The sequence below is a fragment of the Callorhinchus milii genome, unplaced genomic scaffold (assembly GCF_018977255.1).
Source record: "Callorhinchus milii isolate IMCB2004 unplaced genomic scaffold, IMCB_Cmil_1.0 Scaffold17, whole genome shotgun sequence".
NCBI lineage: Eukaryota > Metazoa > Chordata > Chondrichthyes > Chimaeriformes > Callorhinchidae > Callorhinchus > Callorhinchus milii.
The window spans coordinates 4,379,813-4,393,613 of NW_024704758.1; the positions used below are offsets into that span (position 1 = coordinate 4,379,813).

General features: G+C 41.0%; 1 protein-coding gene across 5 annotated transcripts in view; it reads left to right on the forward strand.

Annotated features, from left to right (window-relative positions):
- Window positions 1–13,801, forward strand: part of dagla (diacylglycerol lipase, alpha) — a 107,638-nt gene that overhangs the window by 12,655 nt on the left and 81,182 nt on the right. For 3 of the 5 annotated variants that reach the window (XM_007887456.2, XM_007887454.2, XM_007887455.2), the window contains exons 2-3: window positions 1,210–1,287; window positions 8,248–8,350. The gene's annotated coding sequence lies outside the window, so the exon portion shown is untranslated. The remainder of the gene's footprint in view (window positions 1–1,209; window positions 1,288–8,247; window positions 8,351–13,801) is intronic. The other 2 variants (XM_042341497.1, XM_007887457.2) reach the window with 2 other exon arrangements.

The following is a 13,801-nucleotide window of genomic DNA, read 5'->3' on the forward strand; positions in this document are numbered from 1 at the left end:
AGCTACTAGACCATCTAGACCATTCCTGTTTAGTTCCTAATCTCAGTTGTGGGAAAAGAAACTGGGGTAGGGGTAGAAGAAATTTAGCTGGTAAATATCAAATATCCTTGTCGTAATACGTTTGAATATCAAAGGCTTTGACACTAGTTTAACCCTAAGTATTTCCAGTGAATATGTGGCAGCAACTTGAAAGGTGTGTTCTTCATAAGGACTTGTTCCACTTCATTTCTCAGTATTTCACCTGTGTTTGTTTCTTTTTCAAATGGTTCAATAGGTGTTGTTAGGAAAATTAAGGTTAGTGTCATGTTGCAGTGAGCGGCAGTTATGTGAAGGGAAAAAATGCCATAGTATTTAAAGGTGTGTGTTTGGTTAAATACAAACTTGTTTGACTCTCAGCTATCCTTTCTACACCTTATTGGTACCATGATCCGCTCCGCCTTCCCCCACCTCTGCAACATTGCCTGGCTCTGACACTTTCTCACACTGCAGGCCGCTGAAACCCTGATACACGCTTTCATTACATCGAAGCTCGACTATGCAAACTTCTTGCTTGTTGGCCTCCCCAACTCCTCCCTCCATAGGCTGCAGATCATCCAGAACTTTCCAGCCAACTGTCCTCTCCCACACTAGGCTCCGCCACCCTATCACCTCTATCCTCGCCTGACTCCACTGGCTTCCCATCACACAGAGGATACAGTTCAAGATCCTGGCCCCTACCATCCTGTTTACTTCCTCCACTCAGTGGGCTCCGGCCTGCTTCACGTTCCCCTTCTCGCTCGCCCCACTATTGGCAGGCGGGCCTTCTGCCACTCTGCCCCCACCCTCTGGAACTTCATCCCACAGTCCCTCCACCTCGCCCCCTCCCTTGCCACCTTCACGACCCATCTTAAGACTCTCTTCGACCCTCTTCGATCACCCTGCTTCCTCCACTGCCCTCTATCCTCCCCGATCCTGACCCCCAGCTTGGGTCTGAAACTCTGTTTATCCAGCACCTTGGGACATCCTCCTGACGTGAAAGGCCCTATATAAATGTAATTTTTTTGTTGTTGAAATACGATGCTGCAATTAAATGCATATAAAAAGACAACCTATGTTCGTTTTGTAGGCAGTTGATTAATACTGAACACTAGGATGTTGAAATTCTTTATTTTAATCCGGAAGTCAGATGCAATTCTTTTATAACCTGGAACTATCTGCCTGACTATTTAGGTAGATGGTGATTCTGAGGAAAATCATGAACATTTAATACGGCTGGACACCTGAGATAATTATTGATCATTGTTGATGGTGAGTAGTGTTCTGTCAAAGCTTTTCTTGTAGAAAAATTGATGAATACTAGTTGTTGATTATGAAAATGCTGTTTCTAATTGTAGAGCCAAAAATGATTTTGAAAAGCAACTCCTTTTCTGGGCTGTATTGCACAGGCCTTTCTTGTCTGTCATGTCAGTCACCTGTTGACAGATAATTTCTTCATATGTATTTTTGATAATATGCACAGGAATTGACTTATGGTGCAAATATTCAGTTCAAAAACTTTGATTTATATTAGTTCTCAATTGATAATTATTTCTCAGATGTTTTAAAATTTTGAATATGTACTGCTTTAAACATTAGCTTATTGTAATTTTTAAACAGTGAGATAAGAATTTCTATGATGTCAATGGGCTCAAAATACTTCACAGTAATTATTGTTAAGTATAGTGACCTTTTGTAGGCAAGCCTGAAAGCCATTTTGCTTATAGCAAAGTCCCACAAACATCTAATGTGAATGAACAATTTATCTGACGGGTTCCAACACTGAGAGAAACTCACTTTTAGATAGCATCGTGGATCTTTAATCTCTGTTTAAATAGGTAGACAGAGTCTTAGATTCAATTCTCATTCAAAAAATGTTTTTGACCATTGAAGACGTGAAAAGCGCTATATCAAATGCAAGGATTATTATTATTATTTATTATTGGCAATTCAAAGTATCCGCAGAACAACTAAACTGGAATGTTAGCACAGACTGTGAGCTCAAATCCTGTTGTAGTACATCCTTTTCCCCAGAGGTGAGAGGTACGACTAATAGAGTTGGGCAGACATATTTGTGCTGAAGAACAAGAACAGGGGAATTGAGGTTATTAAGATCAACTTGAATGACGAGAATACAGGTTGGGGGCCTTTAGTCTTTAACATTACAAGTACAGCAACACAACTCACAAAATACCAGCTTCATGACAGTGTATTCTTTGATGTACCACAAAGATTTCCAAGATGATGATGGTGAGAAAAAGAAAGGATACCTGAATTCTCTTCACACTCTCTAAAAGAAAGTTTGATTGCTAATGTCATGAAGCTACAATTGTCTGTTTCTCAGCGAAGATTGTCCAGATATTTACACACTGCTAATTGGCTAGCCTATCAGTTCTGATTGGGAATACACTCACGTCTTAGGCTTCCAATCTGCTGCCAGTGCTGTAAATTAAGCAGTCAGAATACTGCACTCTTCAAAGACATAATCAAAACTCACAGTTATCATGGGTGAATTCATCCATTAACTTTTAAGTGTTCTAATTATCACCTATAATTTGGGACTTCTAACTTGTGGAGTTCATTCTTTATTTTAAATGTCCTTGTATTTTGATTTAATTTTTTTCCAAATGGTTATAACTTGAAGAAATACCTCAAAAATAAAATAATAATAATAACAATCCTTGCTTTGATACAGCACCTTACCACACGTGTTAAGACATCTCAAAGTGCTTCACAGAATATACTACAAAATGAATTGTAGTGTATGTATTTTGTTGGTGAAAAAAGAAAGAAAAGAAAGAAAATTATCAAGACTTCTTGTAATAGAAAAAAACAGGAGCAGGGATCTAAACCTCCAGTTACAAAATCAAAAAAAGTCTTTGCATTAAATCATGTGAATCATAATACTAATAATCATGTGTCCAATGCACATAGTTGTTCCTATTCTATTTCACAAAAAATTATGAACAATGCCACTGACCTGTGGAGAATGAGTACTCATTTCCTCATGGTTGTCTTTGTTTGCAGTGGTAGCCAATTTGGGAATTTTAACAAATAAATGTTTAATAGTTAGATTTTGGTCAGCCAGATGTCTGACACATTCAGAAATCCATCGCTATGCTTAAGAGTATCTAAATTAGTCTGACATCCAAACACGTATGGATGCCATCTAACCATAGAAATGTTTATCTCGAATTGAATGTGCAGTCTCCCCTTGGTGGACCAGACCCAATTCCAGCGAATATTAGGCACAGGTGAGTGAGGGCCAAGGCTCAGGAACCCAAGAGGGCATTGGGGTACTGCTGGAATTTACCCAGCTAAAACGAATAAGTTTCCTTTGAGAGCACTGTCTGGCATCAAGTTTCCCGCTGCTGGTCCAGGTCGGACCACCATACCTTTTAGGGCTTTGGCTTGCAGGCTTAAATGTAGCTGAGTGAGAAGAATTCAAAGTCTCAGTGATAAGTATGCCAAGTCATACTGATGAAATAGTCTGACTGGTCTGTCATCCGCAGTGCCCTGGAGTACTGCAGGTCTGCTTGGCGCAGGAACTGGACTACCGAGACTGCTCCAGAGGGTTGACTTGATTCAATATTCTGTTACCAAACCCGTCACCTTAGAGCCACCGTAACCCCAAGGAGATCCTGCTAATCTCCTGTCCCTCCCACCAACTCCATGGAGGATTACATCAATGACAAAGACCTCATTTTACTTCACACATTGTTTATTTAATTTGTTCACAGTTAAAATGCATGAATAAGGCAGATCCTTCTTCCTCCAATCCAAAAATTAGTTGCATAAAATGCACCTTGGTTTTTTTAACATGAAGCAATAAAATCCTGTTAAGCGTGTTTAACATTTTTATTAGTCATTGATATGTTGTACCTTTCAATTTGTGAGTACATCCCACAATGTGTGACATCCACCAGACCACATAAGCAAGATGCTAGGAGAAAATGGATGAGTGACTAGGTGGGTGAGTGCCCACAATCCTCTCGTATCTTGTGTTATTGATCTCAGATGTATGATGGAGTATAGGAAAAGGGAATGAAGATGGGCAAAAATTGTAATGCAGTATCTGTGGAAGTCTATAAATAAACATGTTGCAGTCTTTACAGAATACTAAGGTTTTATAATTGGTTTTATAATTGTATTCAAAGTAAATCTAAGTAAGTCTAGGATGTTAATCAGCTGCTATCATTGATGACCCCATCACATCCACCGTCACCTGGCTCCACTGGTTCCCCATCCCTCAGAGGATTGAGTTCAAAATGGACTCCTGTAGCTCAGTGGTTAGAGCACTCGCTTTGCAAGTGAGAGACCTGAGTTCAATTCCAGGCAGAGGGCGAAACCTTGGGCAAGTTTCCTTACTCCACACAGAGCCTAATAATAATCCCTCCAAAAAACCAAAAGCAATAATAAAATTGGTCATTTTCAATCTACGACTGTTTGTGGGACATTGCTGTGCGCAATTGGCTGCCGCGTTCGCCCACAACTATACAGTCAATTCACTTTACAGTGTGTTCTGTGAAGCGCTTTGGGACGTCCTCCTGACGTGAAAAGCGCTATATCAAATGCAAGGATTATTATAAAATCCTCGTCTCACCTTCAAGATCCTCCATGAATTGCCCCCTCCTGCCTCTCTGACCTGCTAACCCCTTATCAACCTATCCACTCCCTTTGGCCTGCACCAATGTCCCCTGCCCAGCCCCACCCTCTGGAACTCCATCCCACATTCCCTTCGCCTCACTCCCTCCCTTGCCTCCTTCAAGGTATGTCTCAAGACCTTCCTCCTCGACCGTGCCTTCGGCCACGCTCTCCACCCTCCACCCTCCCTGATCCCCACCCCCTCCCAACTTGGGTCCAGTCCCTAACTATTCAGCGCTTTGGGACATTCTCCCAATGTGAAAGGTGCTTTACAAATGTAATTTCGTATTGTATTATTAGTTGCGGGTGGTGGAATTTAAATTATCTTTGGCAATCCAATTCAAATTTTGAGGGGATTCTATTCATGTTTTTTCTAAAGCAGTTAACTGAGTATTGTAACCAGAATATTTTGGGGGGTATTTTAACCCTTCGAAGAACAAGGGGACATGAGGATGCCTTCAGTTTATTTATACAGTATACAGAAGGCGTGGGTAGAAAGGTATTGCTAGGTGTTCTTCCAATTGTGTGAAGTTAATATTTGTGAGTTTGTGTGTGAGCACTTGAAAATAACTGAATGGCTGAAAACTATCAACACCATTAGACTGAACACAGTGCATTTCGGAATAGATGTCTTCAGATGTTGCATCACATTTCAGACTTTCCATTTGTATTTGTAGACCAACATGGCAGCGAATTTGCACACAGCAATAGTCAGGAGATGAATGACAGACTTTATCTGGACGGTTTTTACTGGAGGCTAGAACATTGGAAGAAATGCCCTTCTCGAATAACGTCATGGAATCTTTAATATATACCTGAACAGGAAGATGGAACTCTATATTTTATGTCTCACTTAAAGGATGGCAAGTCTGACATTGCAGCAATTTCTTCACCTCTTTATAAGACCTGATTTTAAGTCTTTAGGGAGGATTTGTTTGGTAGGCTCATAAGCCTGAAGAAAATGGCCAGTGAAAGGAAATGAAAGGAAAAGAGTAAATATTTAATGACAAACTCTGAGAGCTTGGTAGGTTGGGCCCCATCAGCTACAAAGGTACTCATTTTTACAAAGGGTGCAATAGAAATGCTAAATCATCAAGGTAATTATTTGGGGAGAACAAGTTTATGGGGAGAGCGTGGGGAGCAGAATTGAATTGGATAGCTCTTTTCAAAGAGCCAGCACGGACACGATGGGCAGAATGGCCTCCTTCTGTGCTGTATAATTCTATGATTCTATGATAAACATGCCAGGTATGGCCGAAAATTCTGATAACAGAAACTGTTTCTGTGGTAATTTACTGCAAGAGTGACTGAGTGATGCTATTGCTGTTGCAGGCTATGCATGCTGTATGTTTTTCTTGACACTGAAATACACTTGTGGGTTTATATTCTCATTTAACTACACTGTTAGTTGTTAAGTAAGACAACATGTGTGAAGGCAAGAGAAGTCTCACTCATACTTTTCACATATTTTTTAAATGACCAGGATTCTTTTTTTTAAATGTTCTTTTTGGGAAATTGTTTGTGCTTCTCAAATTGACTGATGTCACTGCTGGTGAAGCGGAAAGCTTTCACTGTTAGCATCCAACAACAACATGCAGCACTTTCAGGCCAGGTATCAAAAAGGGTTAAATTGAAATCCAGGGTTGTGCATGGGTTTATGTATTGGAAATATTGTGTATTATAGCCATTTTCCCACGATTATTGATCACCGTTAAAAAATGTTTCAAAAAATTTAGCCCCCCTTTGTCTTAAATAAGTGTGGTTGCAGAGCACTTTCTGTGAAGCTGATTATGTTAATTTATGGTTATCAGAATATGGGGAGACAAAAAGATTCAGTTTCCCATGTACTAATATTTGACTTGTGGTTTAGGATATCCAAGGTCAATTCTGTACAGAATTTTGTAACCTCTTGAATCACTAGCCCAATATTACATAGATGATTTATAGGCACAGTAGGATTAAGAAAAATAGTGCTCTGAACTGGTGAAAGTGTGTGTGTGTATATACCTCCATCAGCTAGAACTTGCCTTTTCATTTGGAGCAAAAGCCAGAAATATGACGTTATATGAAGATATCCTGTTTTAATACTGAGTCATAAGATTTTGTGGAATCTGAATACTTTTAAGAATTATATTCCAATGGTACAGTGGTTTCTCGCAATCTCCTTTCACCTCTGAGAATTGAATTCAAAACCATCTTTAAGATGCTACTTGATAATGAGAGGACACAAGGGTGAGATTCTGGAAGGATAAGAGTCAAATGTGCTGAAGCTCCTTCCTCATCCATACCTCTATTGTGATCTTTTGAGTAAGGTTGAATCTCATTAGAATTGCTATTTTAGTTTTCCCTGAAATAATTTGGTATTCAATTCAAATTGCAATAACATTGCACAGAGGAAATTGCTGAATGAGTCCAGAAAGGATGCCACCTTGGATTTTGATTTTATACACATTATTTTATTTATTTTATTATGTACTCCAGTTCAGAAAGATACACATCCCATCCTGGATTGGATTCAAAGCCAGATGTACAGGTGAAGTGTGCTAACTCACTACACCACACATGTGACTGTGGCTCACTCCAGATGTGCCCCAGCAATCAAAATTGCCAATGCTGTCATTACAGATGTGCCATATTCTAGAGTAGTTATTGCAGCTTTGTTATTGATGTTTGCCTGTAAGGAAAGCTTGATATGGGAACAATGTTGTTGCATGATGATTGGCTGTCAATTTTCAAATAGTAAAGGATGCTATTGGAGTCGCTAGTTCATAGTATGTTAATTTCAAATATTGCTGATTTATGGGGCAATTAAAGTCGCCCGTGGTATTACATAAAAGCTGCCCTTTGCATGAGTCACAAAGTGCAGCTGTTTGTGGGAGGATTGAGTGTTGTGCAAGTGTAATTATAGAATCTGTGACTCAGCCAAAATTGCTAATGTTTCGCCCATAAAATATACAGTCAATCCACTTTACAGTATATTCTGTGAAGCACTTTTAGACGTCTCGAAGACAAGTATTATTGTAATTTCATCTGACCAATAGTGGCTTCATAGATTATTTTTTTCCTTTCGCACAGCAATAACCAATGTTGAGATTATATTTTAATTTTACCGCTCCCCATTCCCTCCAGTGTACAACAAAAAAAAGTGCACCTTGGATTTTTAGATTTTTAGATTGTTAATGTGCAGAATAAATTGCACTGGATATTTTGTTTTTGAACTAACACTAAGGAATTATGTAACATGATTTCATTTAGATTGAACCTGTTAGTATTGGGTGCTTTTTCACATTATGTATATTAAATTACAGTAGGAGTGTGCCTTGTACTAAGGTCTTGTTCTAAAGTTTGTTTGTTTGTTTGTAGGTGATGGATTCGGCTGCATTTTTTTTGTGGTAACTGCACCTCAATTCTACTGAGTGTGAATGGTTATAATAAATCCTGTCAGATTCGTATTAAAAAGCTTGTTTCAAACTTCATGCTGCCTTTAGTAAATTATTTTGTTATTATTTAGTAATAATTATTACTAATTATTTAGTAAATTAGTGATTCAATTTCTTTTTAAATTGATTTTCTTGTCTTTTTTTGCAGGCAATCCATTACATATCAAGTTATAATGGGGATCTTTGCCTTTAATGCACACCATTCCAAAGAGAAGTGTTTATGCATTCTCTCTACGTGACCATATCCAAAGGTAAGAATTCTCACTGTAAAGTTTCTACCTACACTGAAACCAGTTGTCTTCTTTTTGTTGATAGTGACAGGCAATCATTTCCTAATGCATTTGCCTTTTGTTTTCGTATGGTACCGTTTTAGAGTGTCTATTTTTATCTAATAATTTAAATTGTGTAATTTATCCAATCTGCATCTTGGATATTTAGCCCCAATGTAAAACACAGTAATTATCTTTCAATTCTTTTTCAATGGATCTTGTTCTGAAAAGGGAACAGAACTTTGTGATAGTGTCAAGGTGCAATGCACATTCTGTATTAGGTGATCTCATAGCACCCATGTTCACTTTGGGGCACCCAATATCAGCATTGAAGCACAAGTCTGGTCTAGACATGGAGCAGGCCGAAGCCCGCTGAATGGAGGGAGCCGGCAGGTTGGTAGGGAGCCAGCAGGTCAGAGAGGGGGCAAGGCCATGGGTGACCTTGAAAGTGAGGATGAGGATCTTGAATTCGATCCTCTGAGGGATGGGGAGCCAGTGGAGTCAGGCGAGGGTGGGAGTGATGGGGTCACGGAGCCTGGTGCACGAGAGTACACGAGCTGCAGAGTTTTGGATGATCTGCAGCTTGTGAAGGGAAGAGTTGGGAAGGCCGATGAGGAGGGAGTTTCTGTAATCAAGCCTTGAGGTGACGAATGCGTGGGTGAGGGTTTTGGCAGCCTGAGGGGTGAGGCAGTGGCGGAGTCTGGCAATGTCGTGCAGGTGGTGGTAGGCAGTGCCGGTCATGGCGCGGATGTGGGGGAGAAAGGACAGTTCAGGGTCAAACAAGACACCCAGGATCCTGATTGGCTTAGTGAGGTTAAGTGTGCAGCCGTGGAGGCTGATGTTGCCAACGCCCAAGGTGCGGAGGCTCTGGCGCAAGCCAATCAGGAGGGCCTCGGTCTTGCTGACATTCAGTTGGAGAAAGTTGTCCCTTGTCCAGGACTTGATGTCGGACACGCAGTCGGTCAGGACGCCAGTAGTCCTGGAACTGAGGGTGGAGGCAGAGAGATAGAGTTGGGTGTCATCTGCATACATGTGGAAATTTACTCCAATACCATGTCTGAGCCCTGTTCTCAGAAAAGCACTCCTTAATCAATCCCCACATTGCTTTCCATTTCCGATGCCTACCATAGTTGCTTTTCGGAATGAAATTGTGGTTAAATTAGAGGCAATTTTGCAATATGGATCCATATTAATTTGAAACTGGGTTGATACTGCCAAAGTTCAATTGTTGGAGGACACTTTAGAGACAGCAGAGAAAAGAGATTTTAACTCATCATTCTAATCCATGTCCCAGAACTTAAAGAACTGCATCATAATGCATTGCACCCACTACCCAGTTCTCTTGTTCCTCAACACAGCTAATAAAATAAATCAATATTAGGATATATTGTATTCTTTATGTTCAGGTGGCATTTTAGTTGACAATTTGGTTTAATGCTAAGTTCATCAAAATGAAATAAACTAATTCTCAAGTCTTGGACTGTAAAGTGGAATCAATAAAATGGCTGTTCTGACACATTGCGATAAATATTGTCAGATAAATCTGGTTTGGCCTCAATTACAACAAAATTTCAACAGGATAGGTGATTAAGTGCCCATTTCCTGATATGCTTTATCACAGGCATTCCTGAAGGAAAGCCTAAGTAGGCATTGGTTGTCTATCTTGCTAATTACTCTTGACAATAAAATGGCTGCACAACTTATCTGCTGAATATTTTCTGCCTGGATTTGGAAAGTGAAATGCTTCTGAAAATATAGTCACCAAATGTTGCTGCCATCATTCTCACCCATACCAAACTCCACATGCCCATTATCCCAATTATTGCCAGGCTCAATGTTTCTAGAAAGGATCAATTTCAAGATCTTCAATCTTGCATGCAAACCCCTTACGCCCTAGCACCTCCCTATCTTTTCTAACCTGCTTGTAATCCACTCGTCTGCTCGCTCCCTTCGCTGAGCTAATAGGCCTGCTGGTGTGTTTTCCCCATCTCCCACGATCCCTCCGTGCCACCATTGATGGTCCAGTCTTCAGAAACTATGCCCCTAACCTCTTAGCTACCTGCCTGACTCTCTCCATCTCACCCCCTTTATTTATCTTTAAATCCCAATCAAAGATTGAAGAATAAAAACATAAACATTAACTTGTACTCTTTAGACTGAATGGATTGTATAATGGTGGAATATCGGTTAAGAGTTCTCATCATTAAACATTTGCAGTTATCAGTATACAGTCTGCTCTTACATATTCCGGGGGTAATTTTCCACATAATTGTTTTTGAATATGAGAATTTTGAATCATGTTCGTTAATGTTAGAGATTTCCTCTGTCCTGTTGTTGCAATACTGTATAATTGCATGACCAGGGTGGTCAGGCAAACTTCCAGGCCTCTCTGCCAGAGCTTGTCTTGATATAGGGAGGACGGCATCAAAGTTTCTGGAGGATACCAAGCTAGGACATATTGTGAATAGTGCTGAGGATGACAAGCGACTGCAAGAGGATTTAAACAGATTAGCCCAATGGGTTGATCAGTGGCCGATGTTCAATGAAAGAAAATGTGAGGTGATTCATATTGTTTACAAAAAAGGGAGTGTATACTGAACGGCAGTGTCTTGCAAGGAGTAAAGGGATTTGGGAGCGTAGGTACGTAGGTATTCTTATGTATTCTTATGCTCCATTTGTATTCTTACCTGTTTTAAATATGCCTGTTAATTCAGACGAAACGCCGGTTTCTAATGAATATTGCTCACTCGTGCCTTCTGTGTCACAAGTGGCTCCATTCAGTCGTTGCTTCCCAGCTTCGCTCCTTCCTCTTTCCTTTGCGAACCCCTCCAATTGGGTTTTCGTGCCGCCCACAGCGCAGAAACAGCTTTGGTCAAAGTGACAAGGACATTTTGTCCATCTGTGACCAGGGCTCCCTCTGCCTCCTCGTCCTCCTTGACTTCTCTGCTACCTTCGATACCGTTGACCACTCTATCCTCCTCCACCGCCTCTCCTCCCAACTGAACCTTCATGGTTCTGTCCTTGAATGGTTCAGATCTTACCTCTCACACCGTCTCCACTTCAGCTCCACAAACAGCTTCTCCTCTAGCCCACGCACCGTCTTGTGTGGAGTTCCTCAGACCTGTGTTCTTGGTCCCTTCCTTTTCAATATCTATATGGTCATGTCATCCGCAGACACAGAGTCAATTTCCACATGCCACATGACACCCAACTCTATCTAGCTGCCTCCACCTTCGACTCCAGGACCACTGCTATCCTGACAGAATATCTGTCAGATATCAAGTCCTGGATGAGAGCTAACTTTCTACAGTTGAACGTCACCAAGAACGAGGCTCTCCTGATTGGCTCCTGGTGGTGCCTCTACACCTCAGGTACTGACAGCATCACTATCCAAGGATGCACACTCCATCATACTAAGCTAGTCCAGAACTTGGCCTTTTGTTTGACTCTCAACTATCCTTTCTACCCCACATTCATGCCATGTCCTGCTCTGCTTTCCCCTACCTCCACAACATTGCCCGGCTCTGCCACTGTCTCACATTGCAAACCATCGAATCCCTCATACGTATTTTCATAATATCCAGGCTCGACCACGTAAACTCCGTGCTTGTTAGCTTCCCCAACTCCTCCCTCCATAGGCTGCAGTTCATCCAGAACTCTTCAGCCCGTGTCCTCTCCCGCAAGAGGCTCTGCAACTCTATCACTCCCTCGCCCGACTCCACTGGCTTCACATCACACAGAGGATACAGTTCAAGATCTTGGTCCTCACCTTCAAAGGCCTCCATGGCCTCGTTCCCCCTACCTCTGCAACCTCCTAACCCCTACCAATTTACCTGCTCCCTCCGCTCAGAGGGCTCCGGCCTGCTTCACGCCCCCCGCTTCGCTCACCCCCCCATTGGCCACTCTGCCTCAACCTCTGGAACTCTATCCCATAGTCCCTTTGCCTTGCCCTCTCCCTTGCCTCCTTTAAGACCCGTCTCAAGACCCTCCTATTGACCATGCCTTCGGTCACCCTCCTCCCCACCCTGCCCTCCATCCTTCCCGATCCTGCCCCCAGCTTGGGTACGTAGCACTGATTGTCCAGTGCCTTGGACGTCCTCCTGACATGAAAGGCGCTATACAAATGTAATTTTGTTGTTGTTGATGTGTACTGTGAAAAATCTGTTGCATTCATTTGTTTTGTTGCCATCTTCATAGACCCTGATAAGTCTAATTCACACCAGTCAGAGATGAAATAATAATGCTGCATTTTGACTGCTTGATTAGATGAACTGGGTTAAGATTAGGTTAGAGTCAGCTCATGCAGAAATACTTGTCTATTCAGATGGAAGTGAGTAGGCGTTGGGGACAGCTGTTTCTTCCTGTGAAGAACCAGCCAAGCATGATATTTTGTATAACCATTGAGGAGACTTGTTTTAGGGTAGCTTTTGTATAGGAGCATTGGTCTTCAATTATACATCTCGGAATTTGCCTCAAAATAACTCAACAGAAGAAGCCAAAATAAGTCCATGCAGATTGCTCTCACTACAGGAAATGTGTATTGGAATGAAAAGGAAAAGAATAAATTAGTTTCCTCATCTAGCTTCCCCCTATATGAATGTGCAACTCCTGACGAGGAGCCGACTAGGTCCTGGCCGTGTGAAGCTTAGAATTTGTTTAGCAGTGATTTGTTTTTTGGGATTTTGAGCTGACACTCCTTCATTAAAGCAAATTCCCATCTGACTAGGCTACGTTAAAGATTCCATATTACTATTCAAAAAGATAAAGTATTGTAATTTCTCTTCATGTCCTGAGCAACAATCCTCCAGATAAATTGTTCATTCATTTAATGGGTGGTTGTGGGATATTGCTATTTGCACATTGGCTGCTGCATTCATCTACAAATAATCACTTCATTTTGCACCAATTACCTGTGAAGCAAATTTGTGACATTTCAACATGATATACACTATAACAAATATTATATTATCATTATGACTTTATCAACGATCCAGCAGTTCACCAGTATGCTCCTGGCTTTGCACTGGGATTTGTATCTATTATTTATCTCCTGCTCTAACTTTGTGCCGACCATTAGAAGAATTGTCCCATTTTTGGACCGTGCGATAGAAGTCAATCATTTTTTGGTTTGGTTAAGGTAAATGTTAACTTAGCAGGTAGGCTTGATAGGTGTTGCAACAGTTTCTCATCACATTTGATTCCATTAGCTTGAATCAGTTTGGGTTTATAGGTTTACAAGATCCCTTCCTTTGATCAATATGTTTACTGCTTTCCATTCAGAACAGTTGATGGGAACACTTGAAATAGAGGATCTTTGTTGTTGTACTCTTCTGAAATGGTGCGACTGAGAAAATTATGGTTGACTCTCAGGGTAATGTCTTGTTTGTAACTGAGCCCTTATTACTTTTACTTATCACCTGGGTCAATAGAAAA